Source organism: Manacus candei, unplaced genomic scaffold (assembly GCF_025592945.1).
Source record: "Manacus candei isolate 608988 ecotype Guabito, Panama unplaced genomic scaffold, ASM2559294v1 h1tg000013l, whole genome shotgun sequence".
NCBI lineage: Eukaryota > Metazoa > Chordata > Aves > Passeriformes > Pipridae > Manacus > Manacus candei.
Window position 1 is genome coordinate 6,081,861 of NW_026138061.1, and position 18,610 is coordinate 6,100,470.

Genomic DNA, 18,610 nt, shown 5'->3' on the forward strand with positions numbered 1-18,610 from the left:
AGCCAAGTCCTTCTACTTAACACCACTTTCAGCGGTATCATGGGATGAAAAATTCTCTCCATTCTCGTGAGATAGTGTTCCATGTAGCCATTTAAAGTCAGATCTAACCAAACGGTGTTTAATGAATGCTGAGATATAAAAGGAAAAGGTACTTTGTCCATGTACAACAGAGATAACAGCAAAAAGAATTTGCTGGAAAGTGTAAAATTTTTTTTCATTTCCCCAGATACCCTTTATAGGACTAAGCCAGTTACTTTAACAGTAGCCACAAAATGATCTGCCATGTGTTATTTCCTGCTCATCCTTACACACGTGCACAAAAAGCTGCTGCTCGGCAGTCAAAATTCTGGTAAGCTGAAAAGAAGTCACTAATAAATATTTTTTTTTGGCCAAATTACCATTCCATGTACATACACAGTTTATGTCAGTTTTATACTAAGATACATTTTCAAATTTGGGTTTCTTTGTGAATATGACACCACTACAAAGATGGTGGTTTCCAATTTTCTTTATAAAGAACAGTCTGTCAGAACTATCTGGGGAGGTCAGTACTTGAAACTCAAGCTTGCTTTGAGGCAACAGGTTAGTAAACCATGGTCTTAAATAATGACCATAATGCAGAGACACATCACATTTTGAATATACTTCTGAAAAAACCACAAATACAACACTAGTTTGAAAGAAATCTGAACATGGAAGGATGTCCTCCTTAACTTCTGGGTAGGGCTTACGTTTACCATGAAATGCAAATCAATAAAATCTTGGATCTTTAGGATATTCCACCAACTGCCAGCATTACATACACCTGTAGTTTCCCAGGCTACTTTCCCTAGCAGCACAGTGTCACAAGAAAATATAAATCACAATTGGTACCTGAGGGTGAGTAAATTCTACCTTTCCTTGACAATGTTATTGACTGCCTTTGGATAGACTTCAGATTAGGACAAACTGTTCATTGGTTTTAGCCAGGAAAAAAGTTAAGTTCATTTCAATTTTGCTAGTTGAGAATGTTCAGCTATGTGTTTGTGCAACTGCTGCTTCTTTACTAATAGTAAAGGACAGTAAAAGCTGCACAACTGATCAAAACATTCACAAGTCCAAAAATTAACTTGCTTTAAGTTGTTCTGATTCTGATGAACTACTCACCTCACCCTTAACACAACAAGACCAAACAGGCAACTCAGACCATGAATGCATAATGCAAAATCAACACACATCACCAGACCAGAGAAACATCTCAAAACAGATTTTCCCAACACATCAGTGCCGAGAAGCACAGAATCAGAATGGTTTGGGTTGGAAGGGACCTGTAAAGGTCATGTAGTCCAACCCCCTGCCATGGCAAGGGACATTTTCAAATCCATCAGGTTGCTCAGACCTGACTCTCAATGCTTTCAGGGATGGGGCATCTACCACCTCTCTCAACCTGTACCAGTGTTTCACTATTCTCATTGCAAAATTTTCTTCCTTATATCTAGTCTCAATCTGGCCTCAGTTGTGCTATTGCAACAGGCCCATGTAAAAAGTCTGTCCCTATCTGTTTTATAATCCCCGTTTTGATACTGGGAGGTGCTCTAAGGTCTCCCCAGAGCCTTCTCTTCTCCAGGTTGAACCACTCCAGTTCTTTTCACCTGCCTTCATAGGTGCTCCATCCCTCTAATTGTTTTTGTGAGCCTCTTCTGGACTCACTCCAACAGGTCCATGCCTTGGCTGTGCTGAGGACTCCTGAGCTGGACACTACTCCAGATGAGGTCTCATGAAAGTGGATGTCCCAACCTGCTGCTCCCCCTGCTTTCAATGCAGCCCAGGACACAGTTGGCTTTCCAGGATACAAGCACATATTGACAGCTCATGTTGAGCTTTTCATCCACCAACACCTCCAAGTCCTTCTCCTCAGGGCTGCTCTGAATTCCCTCATCCCCCCAAACTCTACTGATACCACAGCTTGCCTGGACCCAGGTTCCAAACCTCGCAGGTGGCCTTGCTGAACCTCAACATCCTCAGCCACTGTGCTGCCCACAACATCCAAGCTATTGGGGACCCAGCAGGACACCTGACACTGCCCAGTGAGATGATACTGGACTTGGTCAGCCAGGACGGTCCCAGTAACACCCCTGTGCCTAGGGATCCTGGTGGCACCAGCAGAGGCATCTCCCACTACAGCTCTGCCTTGGTCTCACTGCCCATGGAGCTGCCCATCTCCGACTGTGACACCCCTCCAACACCTTCACTCTTGCTTTTTTTCATGTAGCATGCCAAATGATACACAGGCTATCATCTTCAGAAAAAGCAACACCACCAAAATGGCTACAAAAAAATCAGTTTACACAGTATTTTAGTACAAACAGGAATCACTGTAACTAAAAACCAACTATATCTGCTAGCAGAAAACTCCCACTTTCAAGCAGTAAAACCCATCAAGTTCAAGTTTTGTGCAGACCAATATCAACAATTCAGTTTTTACATCATTCTCATAAAGGGAAAAAAAACACCACCAGCACAAAAAAGTAACCACACAATAAATACAGCACTATCCTTAAGCAGAACTGTACAATTCCATGCTAAACAAGACTGTCCAACAGGGTGAGTGCAATTCTCTTTGCAAGCTACAGTAGCTGTTAATCAGCAAGTATTTTCTTCCTGCCCTTCCTTCTCCCCACTTTTAACACCATGGGGAGCTTCACACAAAGAAAAAGATGGAGAACTTGTTTCTTATCAATTCAGCAGGTTAACTTGTTTCTCTTGCCGGACATAGTAGCAGAAAAGACTCCAACTTAAGCTTACCTCCATCACAAAATTTGAATTTGCAGAGCAAGAAATGCTAACAAGTAGACTGATGCAAATGATGGGGGGTTATTTAACAAAAGCCCCACATCAGCAGGTTTAGAAAGTCACCTTCCACACCAAATCATGATACAGGAATAATCATTCAGCGTCTTTTATAACCAAGACTACCACAGGAAGGACATGAAATCCTGACTTATGACTACTTCTGAAACATCTCTCAAGGTACAGGATTTTTTATCTAGAGGCCTCAAATAACATAAATTGATTAGCTTCCCTCCCCCCCCCTATTCTTTGGTGTCAAAAAATCTTACAATCAGTATCACAACCAGCACTACCACTACCTTTAAATACATTGATTTTCAGCACCGATACAAGAATAAGTACAGACATGTTCCTATTTTTATGGAAGTTATAAACTCAAGCATGACTTAAAGCTGAATATCCTTCTTTTAACAGAAAGGTTTTTTTCATTAGATATCTTTTCATTATCTTTATACTTCCTAAAAATCCAGAGATGAAGAAAAGTCCTGACTTTTCTCCTTAAAAGTTAAAGGATCTTGACACTGAATGTAAACTATTACCCCTTTACAGTCTGATTTATTAAATGCAAATGGGTGTTTTTTGACAAGGAATGAACAGCCAAGTGCTCACCTAGGTCAACAGCAGGTATTTATTAGGGAAGTATCCCCAGGACCCCTTTAGAGATAGTGCAAAGACTGCCTGAACGACAAGTCACTCTGCCTGTTTGATATGCACATCTTCAGCCGCTCCAGCCAGTAGTGACAGCAAATGTCACAGTCCAATTAGGTACTTTGTGAGGGGAAAAAAAAAGAACTGATTTATTTTACACTGATTTTACCCGATAACTGGGTGCCAACTTCAGATCATTAAGAAATGTTACTCATTCTGTCAGTCTGTGGTATATCTCTTATTCCATATACCTTTATCACATCACCTTTTGATTTCCTTAAAGTCAAGGCCTAAGATATTTAGGTTAGCAAACTACCTTTATATTCTAAGATTTTCGATCACCTTACACATCAGTTTGGTCTATGACCACATTTTATAGAAAGCAGATATGCATATTAGTTTGCTACCCAAGAAACTACGTCAACCACCTTCTGAAATCCATTCAATCTCTGCAAACAAGTAGAAAAAACCAACAATGGTACTGTGGGGTTTTGCTTGGATCATTTGAATTCTTCAGCCTTTATTAGAAGAAGGCTGTTCTGCAGTAGCTTCATGTATTTTCTTTAATCTAATCCTAAAGTTCAGTGCCCTGGATGACAGTACTCTTTGATTGGCACCTGAACAGATCATTAATCCGATACCAAGCCCACAAGGCTGCAGCTGTAACAAAGTCCATCCTCTGCCAACTGTTCTCTTCCCATTTCTGCTTTCCTGAAGTTTTCCCCTTCGTTACTTACCCTATGAGTCAAATTCTAGATTCTCAAGCAGCACAACAAATCAAGACTGATCCTGTAGTGCAGAAATCCTGGATCAGCCATCAACCCCAAGTCTCAATCACATCCCAACCTTCTGTTCCTACTCCCAAAGTACTGGGAATGCCACTTCCTCAGCTTTCAGGAGAGCTGCTTGCACAGTTGTACAAGGCTTTCCCTTGGCTCAGAGGTACCACCAGTTATGATTTGCAGGGGTTTTTTGGAGTTTGTTTGGTTTTCTTCTTGTTTTTTTTACTTATAAAACTGTGCTTCAGTACATTGTCCATCCTCCAGTGTGGGGAAAACAAAACCACAGTTACAGTATTGCCATAAAGAAGATACCATTCCTAGGACTACATACAAGCTGTATAAAAAACAGAATAAAGACATCATCTGTTCCATAGCTAGTACACTATTTTTAGACAAAGAAGACTACCATAAACCAAGAAGTTTAATATTTATGCTCGCCACCTGGGCTTATAAATTTGTATTGAATACAAATTCATTTTGGAACAACAGATGACAGAATAATCATATTGAGATTTTTAAGTGACAAAATGATTAAAGTATCTAAAGAAATGGAGAACCAGCAGTATTATCGTCCCCCTACCCACACTTCTCCTGTTTGCACACCAGTGTCAGTAAACCTGAATCCACTGCCTCGAACTCTCATACCAACAAGGATACAGAGCATTTTGTTCCCATGTCCTACGAAAGGTGGGGAAGGAACAATGGGATTTTATACTCTTTTGGACTGAAATTGTTTAAATTAGGAGGTAGGTTGTTTTTGTTTTACTGAGATGCACAATGTCACTAAATGTAATGTCTTTTCCATAAAGCCAGGAACACTTACACCATCCTGCTTTCCCTGCCGTGCCCAGTACAGCTGTTCTACATTTACTTAGCAACAATGCAGAGCCCTCTGCAAAGGTTTGCTGTAAGTTCAGAACAGGAGAACAGCCTACATTTCATGTTTCCTTCCTTCTGCAAGGTTGAGTCACATCCTTAGGTCTCCTTTTAGAAAGCTAACAAGCCATGGTAGAAGGGGAAAAAAAAATCCTTAATGGAGAAGCCTTGCCTTCAAGAGAACATACAGCACTGACAGAGGCCACAGTTCAATTCTTTGGCTCATCTTCTGCAGTGACACAGACAAGAGAACTGCACACCTTTTTTCCTCTTAGAAGCAAAACCTGATGCTCCTCACAGTCAGACAACTTTATCAAAGGACTTCCAAGATAAATGAAAGGTGCTAACATTAATGAGTGAATAATGCAGACAAATTCCTTGAAATTACTGTATTAAAAAAAACCAAACAACCACCCTCACATGGGAGAAAGCAGAAAGTTCAACTAGCTTTAAAGACAATGTCTTTCTACACAGCAAGTTCAAAAGTATAAAATTAAGATCTGTATTTGTTTCCTTTGGTCTCTCTAGCACTTCAAATAAAATAAAGTTTTATCCTATTATATCTTAAGCCATGACCGCCAGGAGATGAAATAGTTCTTGCCTCATTTCCTCTGTTCTACCAACTGGAACAGTGCTGGGTAAGTTCACTACTTAAAACTCCTACAGCCCCACAAGCTGTTTGTTTGAAGTCTGGACCAGTTTCACAAGCCTGCTCTGTGTGGCCCACCCAGTACACAGGCGGGGCAAGCAAAACTGTTACCTTGAATCAAATAAGTCCAATCATTAGACCAACTTCTGTTTATGCAATATATAACTACAGTTCATTTCATCACACTGAAACAGAGGGACCTCTTCAAACCACCTACCCTGCACACCTGTACGGTCAAAAGAGTTAGACAACCGGGATTGGAGCACCTCAACAAAGACAATGAAATCACATCCAAGATCAGCTGGTACAGTTGTTTATGTCAGCTTAACTTTTGACTGCACACTCCATCTATTGGATTATGAAACAATTATTCACATGTCACAGTATTTCATATTGTAGTTTAAATATATATTTTATATTGATGTATTATAAATAATATGTTTATAAGTATTAAGCAATAGAATATGCATTTCTATCCAAACCTTCCAGTGAGTGAGAAGCTGGGCAAGGAGACAAATGCAAATGTAGTAATTTTCTTATAAACATGATAAGCAGACAGAACTGATTCCCTGTTACCAGGCAAATAGATTAGATAAGACACTTTCACATTTTCTGCTCTGGATAAGCCAAAGGTCCCAATATACTGTTTCAATCTTCATATGTGCTGTAGTTTGCTACAAACACAGGTTTAGACAAAATACATGTAAGTCAATAATAAAAGGTGCAAGTCTCATTAAGCATGAGATAGTTACAAGGCTGTACCTTTCACAAATGTTTTCCAAAATAATTTCTTTGAAGTCTAGCTAGCTACTAAAACAACAATGCAGCATGTCTAAGAAAAGAATATCACCTTTTTCAAACTTGTTCCAGACAAACCAGAAAAGCCCAGCTAGATTATCAGAATTACTCCCATATAACTAAGAAATGTATAAATGTATTCCATTACAAACTCTCGGGCAGTACCAGACACTGACACATGAGAGTTGTATCTTTCAATAGGTATTATTTGCAGCCTATGATAAACACTACTCATCCCAGTTAAGAAAAAACAAAACAAAATAGGAGATACTAAATTTAGTTCTTCTCAAATGATACTACTTGAAGATTGGTTTCACTGTCAAAGTAAGAATTATTTTTTTTTCTGGAAGCACTGTTTCAGGAAAAAGTAGTGGCTCATGGCTCTTCACAAAGAAGAGAAGTTTGCTTCTACATTCTAAACTTTACTCGGACCCAAAAGGAAATTTGTCAAAAATGCAAACCAGATACTACAGTCTGCCCCAATTACAAGTATTGAGAAACCCTGAGAACCACAGCATAAAGGGAAAAAAAAAAAAAAAAGGCCATATCCTATTCAACAAGCCATTCCTGATTCCAAAGCACCATTCAAACAAAACCTGTCTGGACTTCTGGCCTGACTGTCCCTACACTCAGAGCTAATTAACAGACTACAAGGAGCATGATCTCAGAATCCCTGAACCTGCTCCATCAGGAGGAGGGGTAGGAGGCTTGGAACTAGGTGATCTTTAAGGTCCCTTCCAACTCAATCCATTCTATGAAAAAAAGGAAAATTCAGAGACAAAATTCAAACTATTTTCTTTTCAGGTAGTTTTAGCCTCAGCTTTGCAGAGACGATTACAAGTGTTAATGATGCTGAATGAAACAAGCAGTAGGATAACAACCAGGCCTGTTGTACTATTCAGATTCTACTAGTTGCAGTTACTCTAAAACTTTTGGTTTAGGAGCATTCAGGGGAGCACAAAGCATAGAAAAGTATGGCTGGTAAGAGCAAAAGAAAACACAAAGAATGTTATCTATGTCAGATATTTCCTGAAGTACAAGTAAGAAGAGCTTTCTACACGAATGCCAAATAAAAGAGGATTAGAAAGGACAGAGCAGTAAGAGTGAAACTATCTGACCAGAGGTAAAACCAGAGCATGAACCCCACCTTGCAGTTACTTCCATTGCAGCACTGCAGGCAGGACACAGCCTCCACGTTTCTGCTGCAAGCCAGTCCTGTAACAGCAGCCTCAGCAATTTCTGAAGCAGAGCACAGCTGAGAGCAGTGAGGGAGAGATGATGTTACACACAATAACCAGCTGATAAGAGAAAAAATACTTTTACGAGGTGCCCTCCTTCAGTGAAGGGCAGCAGATGAAGTGTAGAAATTCATACTCTGGGACTGCCTAAGATAAGGAGGGGGAAAAAGACTACCTTAACTAAATCAGCTCTAAATCAAGTAAAAAATTGACCAAAAGCACAAGTACTTTAAAGAATTAGGGTATTTATAAAGTACTATGATGACTATTCAGACATATCTAACAAGGCTTTCACCCACTGTCTTCAATTTTTTTCCTGTCTCTGAACTCTCCAAAGTTGTAACACTAGTTCAAATTAAGACTGAACACTGGTTATGAAAAGAGATACACTGAAGTACCAACAAAAAATAGCTTATCTTATGATTATGTTATTAAGAAATATTTTGAACCGTTAAATGAAATTTGTGCTCATTTACAACACATGATAAAAATGAAACACCCAATCCTTTTGCAGAGGACAACATTTTACCAGGGCAAAAGTAAATAATTTAGTTGTTTTTTGTTGGTTTGGTTTTTTGGGTTTTTTTCAAACATTGACTCAGAACCAGGAAATAGACCAATTCTAAGCACAAAAATTGTGCTTTTCATTTTAAAGGAAGCATTTGACCTGCAATATTTTTTTTAACAAGCTAAAATGCTAAGACCAAAGCTGACATGTTCTCTGAGGAAGTGATAGCTATACAACTGTGGAAGCTAAACACAAATTACTTGAACTTAGTAAGTGATTTTTAGTTCTTTTACTGAAGCTATTGCATATACATTAAAACCACAAAATTATGCAGCACTGAATCATTCTGGCAGTGTTATATATGCAACACATTGTGAAAAATCGAACTATATTGTACTTGGTATTTTTTATTTCCTGACAACTGTCAGCGACACACAGCATGCCCTGATGAGTGAGTGTATGAATGCCTGTCCCCTGGCAGGGACGACCTGCCCTCAACAGATGGAACAAGAGCACAAGCAAAGCCTGTATCACTGGTACACCAAAATAAAGGCTTAAAAATCAATGAAGTATTTTGGCCAGCAATTAAAATATTGGTTTCCTAAAAATACATGTGCATTCCACATCAGCTCCAATTTGCTTCGGATACAAACTGCCCTGTTTGGGTACTGTTCTGAGACACGATATAGCCAACTCCATGCACAGTGTGTGGACACACATGCAAGTACATGGGTGCACATGTGGTTTATATATATATATATATACACACATATATATATATATATACACCCCCCACAAAAATCTATACACATGAGAGTAACTAAGATACAAACTTTCTTGAGTCCCATTCTCTGGAGACAGATGGCTGTTGATTTGCTTTTGGGTTTTTTTTCCTTTTTAAATAAAAGTTTTATCATGACTGTACTTCCTTTTCTTTTCAGTGCTGCTACTCCAGCTCTCTCCTGACTCACCCACACGTAGCTGTGCTTCAGCATGCTGCACTTGGTGTTCTTTTATAAAGTGTCACTACGATTCCTACTTGAACTGAAGAGACTTAAACTGAATAAATCCGCCCACAGAGGTAAAGGTGGGTAGAACTGATAGATCATATAACTAAACACACAAAAAGCCTACATAAGGCCAGAAACAGCACCCAAGGTTCTAATTGTTTAAAGTCTTTGTTTATGTGTCCCTTTCCACATAAAAGCACCTCAGGTTTGAACACCAATGTTTGTCACATTCCAAATATCACATCAGAAGCCAGCTGTGCTTCTAAGAAACCCAGACCAACTTCTGAGATCAAAAGCACTCCTGTGATCATTCCCTTCCCTTGTAGGGGATAAAAATCTCTACCTTAAGACCGAAGAGAGATTTGCTACCAATGAGTGCCAGGCTTTCAAGAGAAAGCAAGTTTCTACCAAATTTAATCTACAGGAGAAGTGTTTCTAGTCCTCCTAGATGCAAAGTTGAACAGCCAAATATTAACTGAACCTAAGCCAACACAGAAGGTCTGGTAAGAAAAGGCAAAAATCACAGCTCCACCAGCAGAGGCTGCTGGTCTTTTCTTCAGCCAGGAGTAAACACTTGTTCCTTTTTTTTTTTTAAACGCTATACAGTTTTCTAACCAGCATAAACCTAATTCATAGTATTTCTCTTAAAAAAGAAGCTTACGAGAAAAACTGACTCATACACCTGATTCAAAAAAAACCCAAAAAACAACAAAACCACAAAGTCAAGAAATCCTTTGTTCTAACTGACAGAAGGAACAGCAACTTTATACTTCTTACCTTGGTTGTTTCTCTTCTACAGGGAAACACCAGAAGCCACGAGACTCTACAAAACAAAGAACTTATGGGTTCTCCCCTCCAGTGGCTACAGCAGGACAGAACTATCTGTCAAATTAAACAGCTAAACAGACCAATGTGGACAACAGAGTCATAACTGAAAAATAAAAACCAGCTCATTCCTCCTCCCTTCAGCATAAATGAGAAAGGAATCCATTGCCCAATATTCTGTTAATAAAGTTGTAGCATCACTTTAACTTTTCTATAATATTTGAATGTTAAAGGTAGGTGTCTTTTTACAGCACATGCCAGTTTGGTCCTAAAGCTGTGTGAATACAGTACTGCTAAGGAATGCATCAATACCAAATGTTTACAGGAGCTACTAACACCAAGAGTGCGAGTTCTTGAGAGTCACACAATGCCAGAATTAATACTTCCTCATTTCTCTATTCTCATGTCTCAAGCAACATTTTTACACAAGAAGAAACTAGAAACAACTTTGCCTTTTTGAATGGCCATGTGCTGCTGTTGCTATAACCAGCACAACTTCGAGCGCTGCCGTGTTCTCCAGTTCCATCACGGAAGCTAAATGTTGAAAGGGACTACAAACAAACACAAGGAACAACTGTGAAGTTAGAATTTAGTATCAAAATGGAACCACAGCAAGAGAAAAGCAGCAAGTTTGATGGGGATATGGCTGCAACATGTAAACCATTCTATAAAGAGTCAGGTTACAGTCATTTCTAATCATGCAAAACTAACTGAACTTCTCTGTGCCTTCGCTCCTCCTGTAAAATAGGAAGTAAACTACTTCCTCATCTCACTAAACCATTCTGATAATAAATAACTTTACAGAAGGCAGTACCAGACTACCCATGAGGAAATTAACTGCATCTCTGGAGCAATCTAGCAAGAGCATGGCACAGTCTAAAGCAATGAAGACATACTATTGAGCACTTGTTCACTAAACTAGCACCAGCCACCTCATGGGGGTGAATGAAGTAAGGGTCCTAATGTAAGAAATAGCCTACAATTATGTATTCATGCCTGCTTCCTTTCTGCAGTGTCTTGACTTTTGAGCACTGTTTCGCAGCCTAACAGGGAAAACCCAGTACAAGCTCTTAACTAGGAGATGAGCCCAGACAATTCATCCTCATAGTTACAAGACCAGAATCAGAACCATTTGCTCACACTACCATTTTTTACCACTGACAGTTACATATTAAGATAAAGTAGTGAAGACATGTAGGCTAATAATGGCAGTGGAGAAAACTCTATGTTTTATTTCACTGTAGTACCTTCCTCACAGATTTTCAGTCTCTACCATAGCAGGTTTCTTGTCCAACAGACCTACCTGCCTTCTTCACAAAATCCCAGCTTCTACTCTTACTCCTCCATCTTTCCCCACCCATCAGCTCTCTTTTACATATTTTCTTTGTCCAGCAAGTCCCTCTTCCCCTTGATGTCCCCAGGATGCTGGGTGAGGGGCAGCATCATTCCCACACGCTCCCTGAGTATGACCCACGCTTTCCACACAGCCAGCAAGCTCACAACCCAATCTCTCCACTTTTTTTTTAACAACTTGGGCTCAACTCAGTCCCACATTCTAATTAATATTCTTCCCCTCTTTCAGCTCAAAGTAAGCTGTTCCTCTTCCTAGTTAATTGCCATCAGTCCTCACCTCAGCAGTCCTCTCTATCCAGACCCATTTCTTCTCCCATGCTGCCTGCCTGGATACATGCTTATTAGAGCATGAGTTTTCACAGGACTGTAATGGGGTCATACTGAGGCCCATCCTGGACTAGGAACAGGGGAAAAAGCAAAGCAAGAGGCATCAGCCCTGCAAAAATGCTCTGCTGTAAAGCTGACACACACTAGAGCTATTTGAAGAGCTGTCAAATTTAAGACTCCTGTTACAACATCTGTTCCCAAGCTTCACTTTTGGCAGCTACCGAAGTAGTTTGACTGAAATTCCTTTGAAAACCTGACAAAATATTAACATCAATATTATATAACACTATTTGCTCAAGTATTAGGTCTTAATCAATAGTCTCCTACACTGCCATTTACTCAACTTTACTGCCAGTCCCACATACAGTAAGTTCCCTACCGGGATACGATTCTACCCCATGTTTATTAAGAAGCAAGAATTACAGAATAATGGATAGTTTCTCCATAACAACTTAGAACACTGATAAACCCAGAAACTTCAGAAAAGGTAAGAAAACAACTTGGGGTTTGTTAGGCTAGTTGAAAGCTCCTGTAGAATCGTCCTCCAAACTTCAAGGTTGGAGGTATCAACTAGATTATGTTATTCTGTTCTTCCCGCTAAGAAATTAATCCAGCTCTGAACCCTGAGATGCAAGTGTAAGAACAGGCAAAGCATCTACTCTTTTAGTGCTCGGGAGTACATGACATTAGCCAGTTACACGTGAGAAGAAGCAGCAAGTAATTTTCTACAAGTAGTAGCCATAGCAAAAAATTTCAAAACTATCATTACAATTCAACTGCCCGTTCAGCTGACAAATCCACATCTCTCCACATACAGCTTCTACACATAAGCAAATCAATTAACTGCTTCCATAAGCAATCCTTACACAATGCTCTCTCTTGTCTGTATGATCTTCATTTATATAAAAGGTCAGCAATTTTATCTGTGAGATGAAGCCTCATGAAGCCTGGTGGTTACATATTTCACTTCCACCTTAGGAAGGAACAGCTTCAAGTAACTGTATGTCTCAGCACATAAAAGGTGCAAATATAACAAGAAATGAACTGGCTTTTCATGCCCAGAATACACTTTGCCTGAGAATTTTCACTTTCAGGGACACTAAACAGGAAAGTTTGGTTGTTTTGTTTTTTTTTTTTTAAAAAAAACAGCTATAAATATATTTCTTATTAATTCTTACAGCTGTTATTTTTTCCAGGATAACAGTGCTAGAATTCAGAAAACTGCCTTCTTTTTTTCTTCAGCAGAAGGGTCAAACTGATTTGTGCATCAGAGGCTGAAACAAACACCTTTGTTGATAACTGAAAAAGGCAAGAATTCCATTTCCGTAAGGATGTTTCCCTCAAGACTGCTATAATAGAAAGGAGAACCAGCCATCATCCAGTGCCACACCTGACTGGAAGAATACACAATTAGATGTAACTTTTGAAGTTATAGAACTGCTACAGCCACTAGTCACAGAAACGGGGCTTTCCAGTCAGCTAATTTACAACTAGGGCTCCCAGGAACTCAGCTATTACCTTGTGTAGTACACCAGAAAAAGTTACTCACATTAACACTCCATTTAATTTAATCATCTAGTACTGAAGGAGAACCAGAATTGCCTCATGGCTGAATTTAAGAGTCTTTTGAACTACGCCAGTTAAACAGAATTTGCTCACAGAACAGCCTCCTGCTACCGGGGAACAGTTAAGCCCTGTAGTCTGAAGTAAAAAGAGCTTTTAAAAATGTATCTAGGACAGTGTTCTGCTGCACTTTCTTACATATAAAGTGATTCCCGATACAAGATTTCTTTTTTGCCTGGTGGACACCCATTTCAGGTAAAGCATTTGCTGATGGAATCAGCCTCCCAGACAAACGTATTAACTGCCTACAGGATCAAGCTTTAGGTTTTGGTGTGGGTGGCAGACAGAAGGCCTGTTTTGCAAGGCATGCTATTTTTGTAACTACAGCCACACCAAACTGAATGCACTCAATCTCACAAGCTAAGCTGTCCCAGACCAATCACACTGCTTGTACAGGGACCACCTGGGAATCCCAAGTACTATAGATACAAGCCAGAGAATAGGTCGAACACTTGAGTAATCAATATCACAAACCATACAGCACCCTAAGCAGGAGTAAAAGAATAAAAATATGTCCTCCCATACAAGCATTATTAGAGGAAATTATTTTTATACGCTTGAAAATTGTACATAAGTACAATCTATATGTTTCAGAGGTATTTAGTCCCCAGTTTTTCCTACAGTTCCACTACGATTTCATGTAGTAGGGAAAAATGGTGGATTTGATCAGTCATATACCATTCTCCAAATGCCATATTAGAACTTTAGGTTAGTGCAAATAAGGCAAACAGTCTTTCCCAAGACACACAAGTTAGTCAATACTTGTCTGGGTACTAGAAACATAAAAATTCTTTTTCTAGGTTCTGAAAAAGTAACACTAAAGAACACTCAAAAATAATAAGTCTAGTACCAAAAGTTCTTTACAAATCAATTTAATGGCCATTTTCAGAGTTAGCCAGAAATAAATTACTCAATATTTCATCAGTACCACCCGACTCAGTAGCAACAGTAAAAGAAGAGGGCAGCACAACCAGATGACAAAGGCTGTAACAGCAGATTTGAGTTCACAAGCCACATACACACACTGAGCGGGACAGTCAGCCCTCACCTCACAACTATGACTGTCTTACAAGTACCCTGAAATTCAAATGATCATGAGTCAAAGGCAAAAGAATGCACCATTTTGCCTGCACCTTTCAATGTGCTTTGCCTGTAACTAGTTTCACTTTTTCCACAGCGAAGGTATTCTCTGTGCATCAGACCTTCACGTGACAGAGAGGACAAAATGCCATTTCTAAAAAGTAGAATGAAATTAAAACCACAAGGGATGAGGAACACAGGAGAAAGTGCTGTAACTAAAAATACTTTCAGTGTTACCTACCTAGTCAATTCTAAAACTGTTCATTGTTTGTTGTTAGTTTCTGTCAAGCTCTGCTGTTTACATAATTGCAACACACGTATCTCCAGTAAGCGCTGGAACTGCAAATGTAAAACAGCGCCTATGTAAGAGCCTATTGCTCTCAGCAAATTTTAGAGAGCTGGAAACACTCTGCCAGCTGCAGCAGCCAACTTGTGGCACTCGAGAGAACATTCCTGAAGCACAGATGGGGGGAAACTGAGGTGATTTTATAAGAGATCCTGAAATTAAAAGTGATCAAATAAGCCCCTTTCTTCATAAACTTGCAGAGAAATGCAGACTTCTCTACATTTGGTTAGAGGTGTTATATTTTCCACAATCACAAGGAAGAAAATAAATACTAATACTCCTAAGTTTATACAGCCATAGATTAATAATAAAGGACAACTTACAAGGTATGCAAAAGGACCATCAATTTATTTAAAATTGCTCTTGATATACAGAAACAAATGGGATTAGAAAAGACGTCAAATGGAACATACAAGTGGCCATCATTTGCAGCTGGAAAACTGTTTGAAACAATTCTTACCCTGCCTAACTGATGTATGCATTTCAGGTGCCACAGCTAGAACGTGGTGCCAATGCTTCACTGTCCTAGCCCTTAACTCTTTCCAATCCAAGCACAGTTTCCTTCATATCCTCAGTCCCCACACTCTCATCCCCTCTTGAAGCCATGTTGATAGACTGGAGGGATTCAGTTGGACCAAAATGACTACCAGGATGACTCTCTGCATCCTGGTACTAAGCACAGGAGTTGGCACTGACATTCAAGCCTTGTGTGGATTCAGCACATATATTCACATACAAGCTGCATGCCTTGCCTGTAGCACATTTGCTTGACAGCTGATAATCCACAAGATGCAATTTGACAACACTCAAAATATTTCAGCTTTGAAGATATATTTTCAAACATTTTTAAGATGAGTATGTCTCAAAAAATTGATTTATAATATACTTCAGGGTAGTTAACATTACCTTAATGAACAGGAGGCATTCTTCTCAACTTATGCCCATCTACATCAATGACAAAAACTCTTGGTATAATTAAAGAGAATAAGCCTCTAGGAAGAACAAAGCCAAAGGTGATAACCTTGACTTATATTAGTGCCATTATTTCCTAAAGAAAAACCCAAAACCCTAAAACAGCCACACATAAACATGCTTAAGAAACAAATCCAACTCCTTGCAGGAAAGCTTTAATTTTGCCCGTCTCCACTATAGGATATGTGTTGGTTCCATCTATGCCCCCAGTTGGCAGCCAGGCACAGAAAAAAAGGGGACTTCAGGCTGTTTGTGTGTCTGTATTCTCCAAGATATACAGCAAGGGGAAAAAAACCCATGCCAAAGCAGCTACAGAAATCCAAAGCGGCCCCTACTTATGCTTTCCCAAATGACAGAGCCAATTTCTGTTACTGTATTACTCAATAATTCAGTAGTTTGCAATACAAATATTCCCCACCCTTCTGTCTCTTTACAGTACTAATTCCAAGTGTTTAGTAAGCACCATTAGAAGTCTGCTGACAGACACCTTAAGGTCCTCCCCTTAAACCATTGCGTTCAATTAATTTCAAAATCAATTACTTCGCAAAGATATATAACTACTCAGAGACACAACAAAAAACTGTTTCTTTTTTTCTCTTTACCCAGACATTAAGACTCCCGCAAAGCTCAGATAAGGGGACAGGACAGTTTTGTATGCAAGAACAGAACTGGCTGACACCAGGTTTCCACAGCCAGCGAGGTTCTCACAGGGAAGAGGCAGAAACTTTCAGAAGACAATCTCTTCAATAATCTGTCCCCTCAGGTGGCCCCAGCTAAACTGCAAACAAGGAAGAAAATCTAGAGCACCTGGTGACAAATGGAAGTTGTATAACAGATGGGATCAAATTCATTCCTCACTTTCATACAACCGTGGTAAATCTTGACAGGGGTATTTTAAAACAGATTCTGGGATCACTTCTTTCTACAGCCCCCTGCTCTCTGACAGCCAATATATGCAGTAAGAAATCTGACAGTCTGACTGGGATAAAAAGATATCTGCTCTCCTACTGAAAGCTTCTGTTTCAACAATGGAACACTCTCTGTATTGCCAGGCAAGAAACACTCCAACTTCATGGAACAGCAATATCTTATTCATGGGGTTTAGGGTTTTGCTGCTAAAACTTGCCACACAGAAGTGAAGATACATTCTGCAAAACAATGCACCTTGCTGAACAAAGATATTTGTCAGGTGGAACTTTTTAAGTTTGGATCCATGTTCCAACCTTGACAACAGTAACCTCAGGCTAATTACTGTATGTCTCCTGTCCAACACCCATATCTGCCACAACCTACTATGGAAAATGCTCATTAACTTAAAGCTGCATTTAAGGTCCAAGTAGTCAGAGCACAAAGAAAGAAAACTCTGTGTCAGCGAGGGGGGAGAGAATTTGAGCAAAACAGACTTTGCAATTTTATTTGCATCAAAAACAGTAATAAGGAAGAACACAGATTATTAGACCAATCTAGAAAATGTTTTACTGGTTTGAGGATTAACATGCATGCTAATCAACACTTATATCTCCATACTATGTTATCAGAAACTCAGAATGACAGATTTTAAATGTTCCTGAGACTCCACTATCACAGCAGTATGACAGCTGTCACACTTGCTGACATTTGGATCCAGGATGCTGATGCTATGGAACAGCTAAAGGAAAAAAAGAACACTTAAAAAAGCTTCATAACACACAGTCTCTTGATTTCTTTAGTATCTGAAATGTTTCTGTGAAGAAACTGCTGGTATTTTATTGCCACGCAAGACACGACACCAGACTAAAAAGTAACACAAGAAAATTAAGTTGTATGCATCCTTATTCTTGAATTGCATGGGGGAAAAATTATAATGGAATTAAAATATGATTTTATGGTTTATTTAATGAGCAGATCAGAAACAACACCCTTCTGCTACAGACTCCAAATTCACCTTAACCCCACCTGGAATTACAGTCCCAGCATCACAGCACTGCAGGATACACCCTGACCACGGCAAATTCGCAACGATTCCTGTATATTCTGCTTAACCCGCCGCATGTTTCAGCCACACTCCGAGAGGCTGCAGCCGCCCCCTCCAGAGGTTTCCCCCTCCCGCCGCTCCCGTTATCCGTTAACACCGTCACCGCATCCCCGCATCCCACGGCACCACCTGCATCCCGGGGGGAGCCGCACCGGGAGCAACCTGGATCCTGTGCCCAGGACCGGGGGCAAGGAGCCGCCGGGGAAGCCCCGGGGAGGGCGGTCCGGCCCCGGCGACCCGCGTGGTTCCCCCGGGCAGGGAGCGGCGGCCGCGGGGCGAGGAGGGGCCGCGGAACGGGAGAAGTTGCGGAGGGGCCGTGGGGGAGCGGGGAGAGCAACAGCCGGAGCCGGGCGGGGAATGGGGGGGGGCCCGCGGGAACGGGGCGGGGGTCGCGGGATGCGGGAACGCGCGGGGGATGCGGCGGCGGCAGAGGCGGCAGCGAGCGCCCCGCCCGCCTTGGGCACTCACCGAGCCGGGAGCGGGATCCGGAGCGGGACACTGGGAGCGGGATCGGGATACGGAGCGGGAGCGGGATCCGCCGCCTCCCCCGCTCGGCCGGAGTAGCGTCGGGACGGGACGGGGCGGGCGCGCGCGCGGGCGGCGGCGGGGGCGCGCCGGGAGCGCGCGCGGGCGGGCGGCGGGAGCGCGCGCGGGGAGGGGGGAGCGGGGGGAGGGGGGGGGAGCGGCCGCGCAGCACCGCGGGCACCGGCCGTGCGGGCGGGCGTGCGCTGA

General features: G+C 41.0%; 1 protein-coding gene across 5 annotated transcripts in view; it reads right to left on the reverse strand.

Annotated features, from left to right (window-relative positions):
* CYRIB (CYFIP related Rac1 interactor B) overlaps positions 1 to 18,610 on the reverse strand; it is a 97,732-nt gene that overhangs the window by 58,397 nt on the left and 20,725 nt on the right. For 3 of the 5 annotated variants that reach the window (XM_051778535.1, XM_051778538.1, XM_051778539.1), the window contains exon 1: positions 18,347 to 18,509. The exons of 1 other annotated variant lie outside the window; for it this stretch is intronic. The gene's annotated coding sequence lies outside the window, so the exon portion shown is untranslated. Of the gene's footprint in view, positions 1 to 18,346; positions 18,511 to 18,610 lie in introns of those variants that run through there. One more of the 5 variants, XM_051778536.1, reaches the window with a different exon arrangement.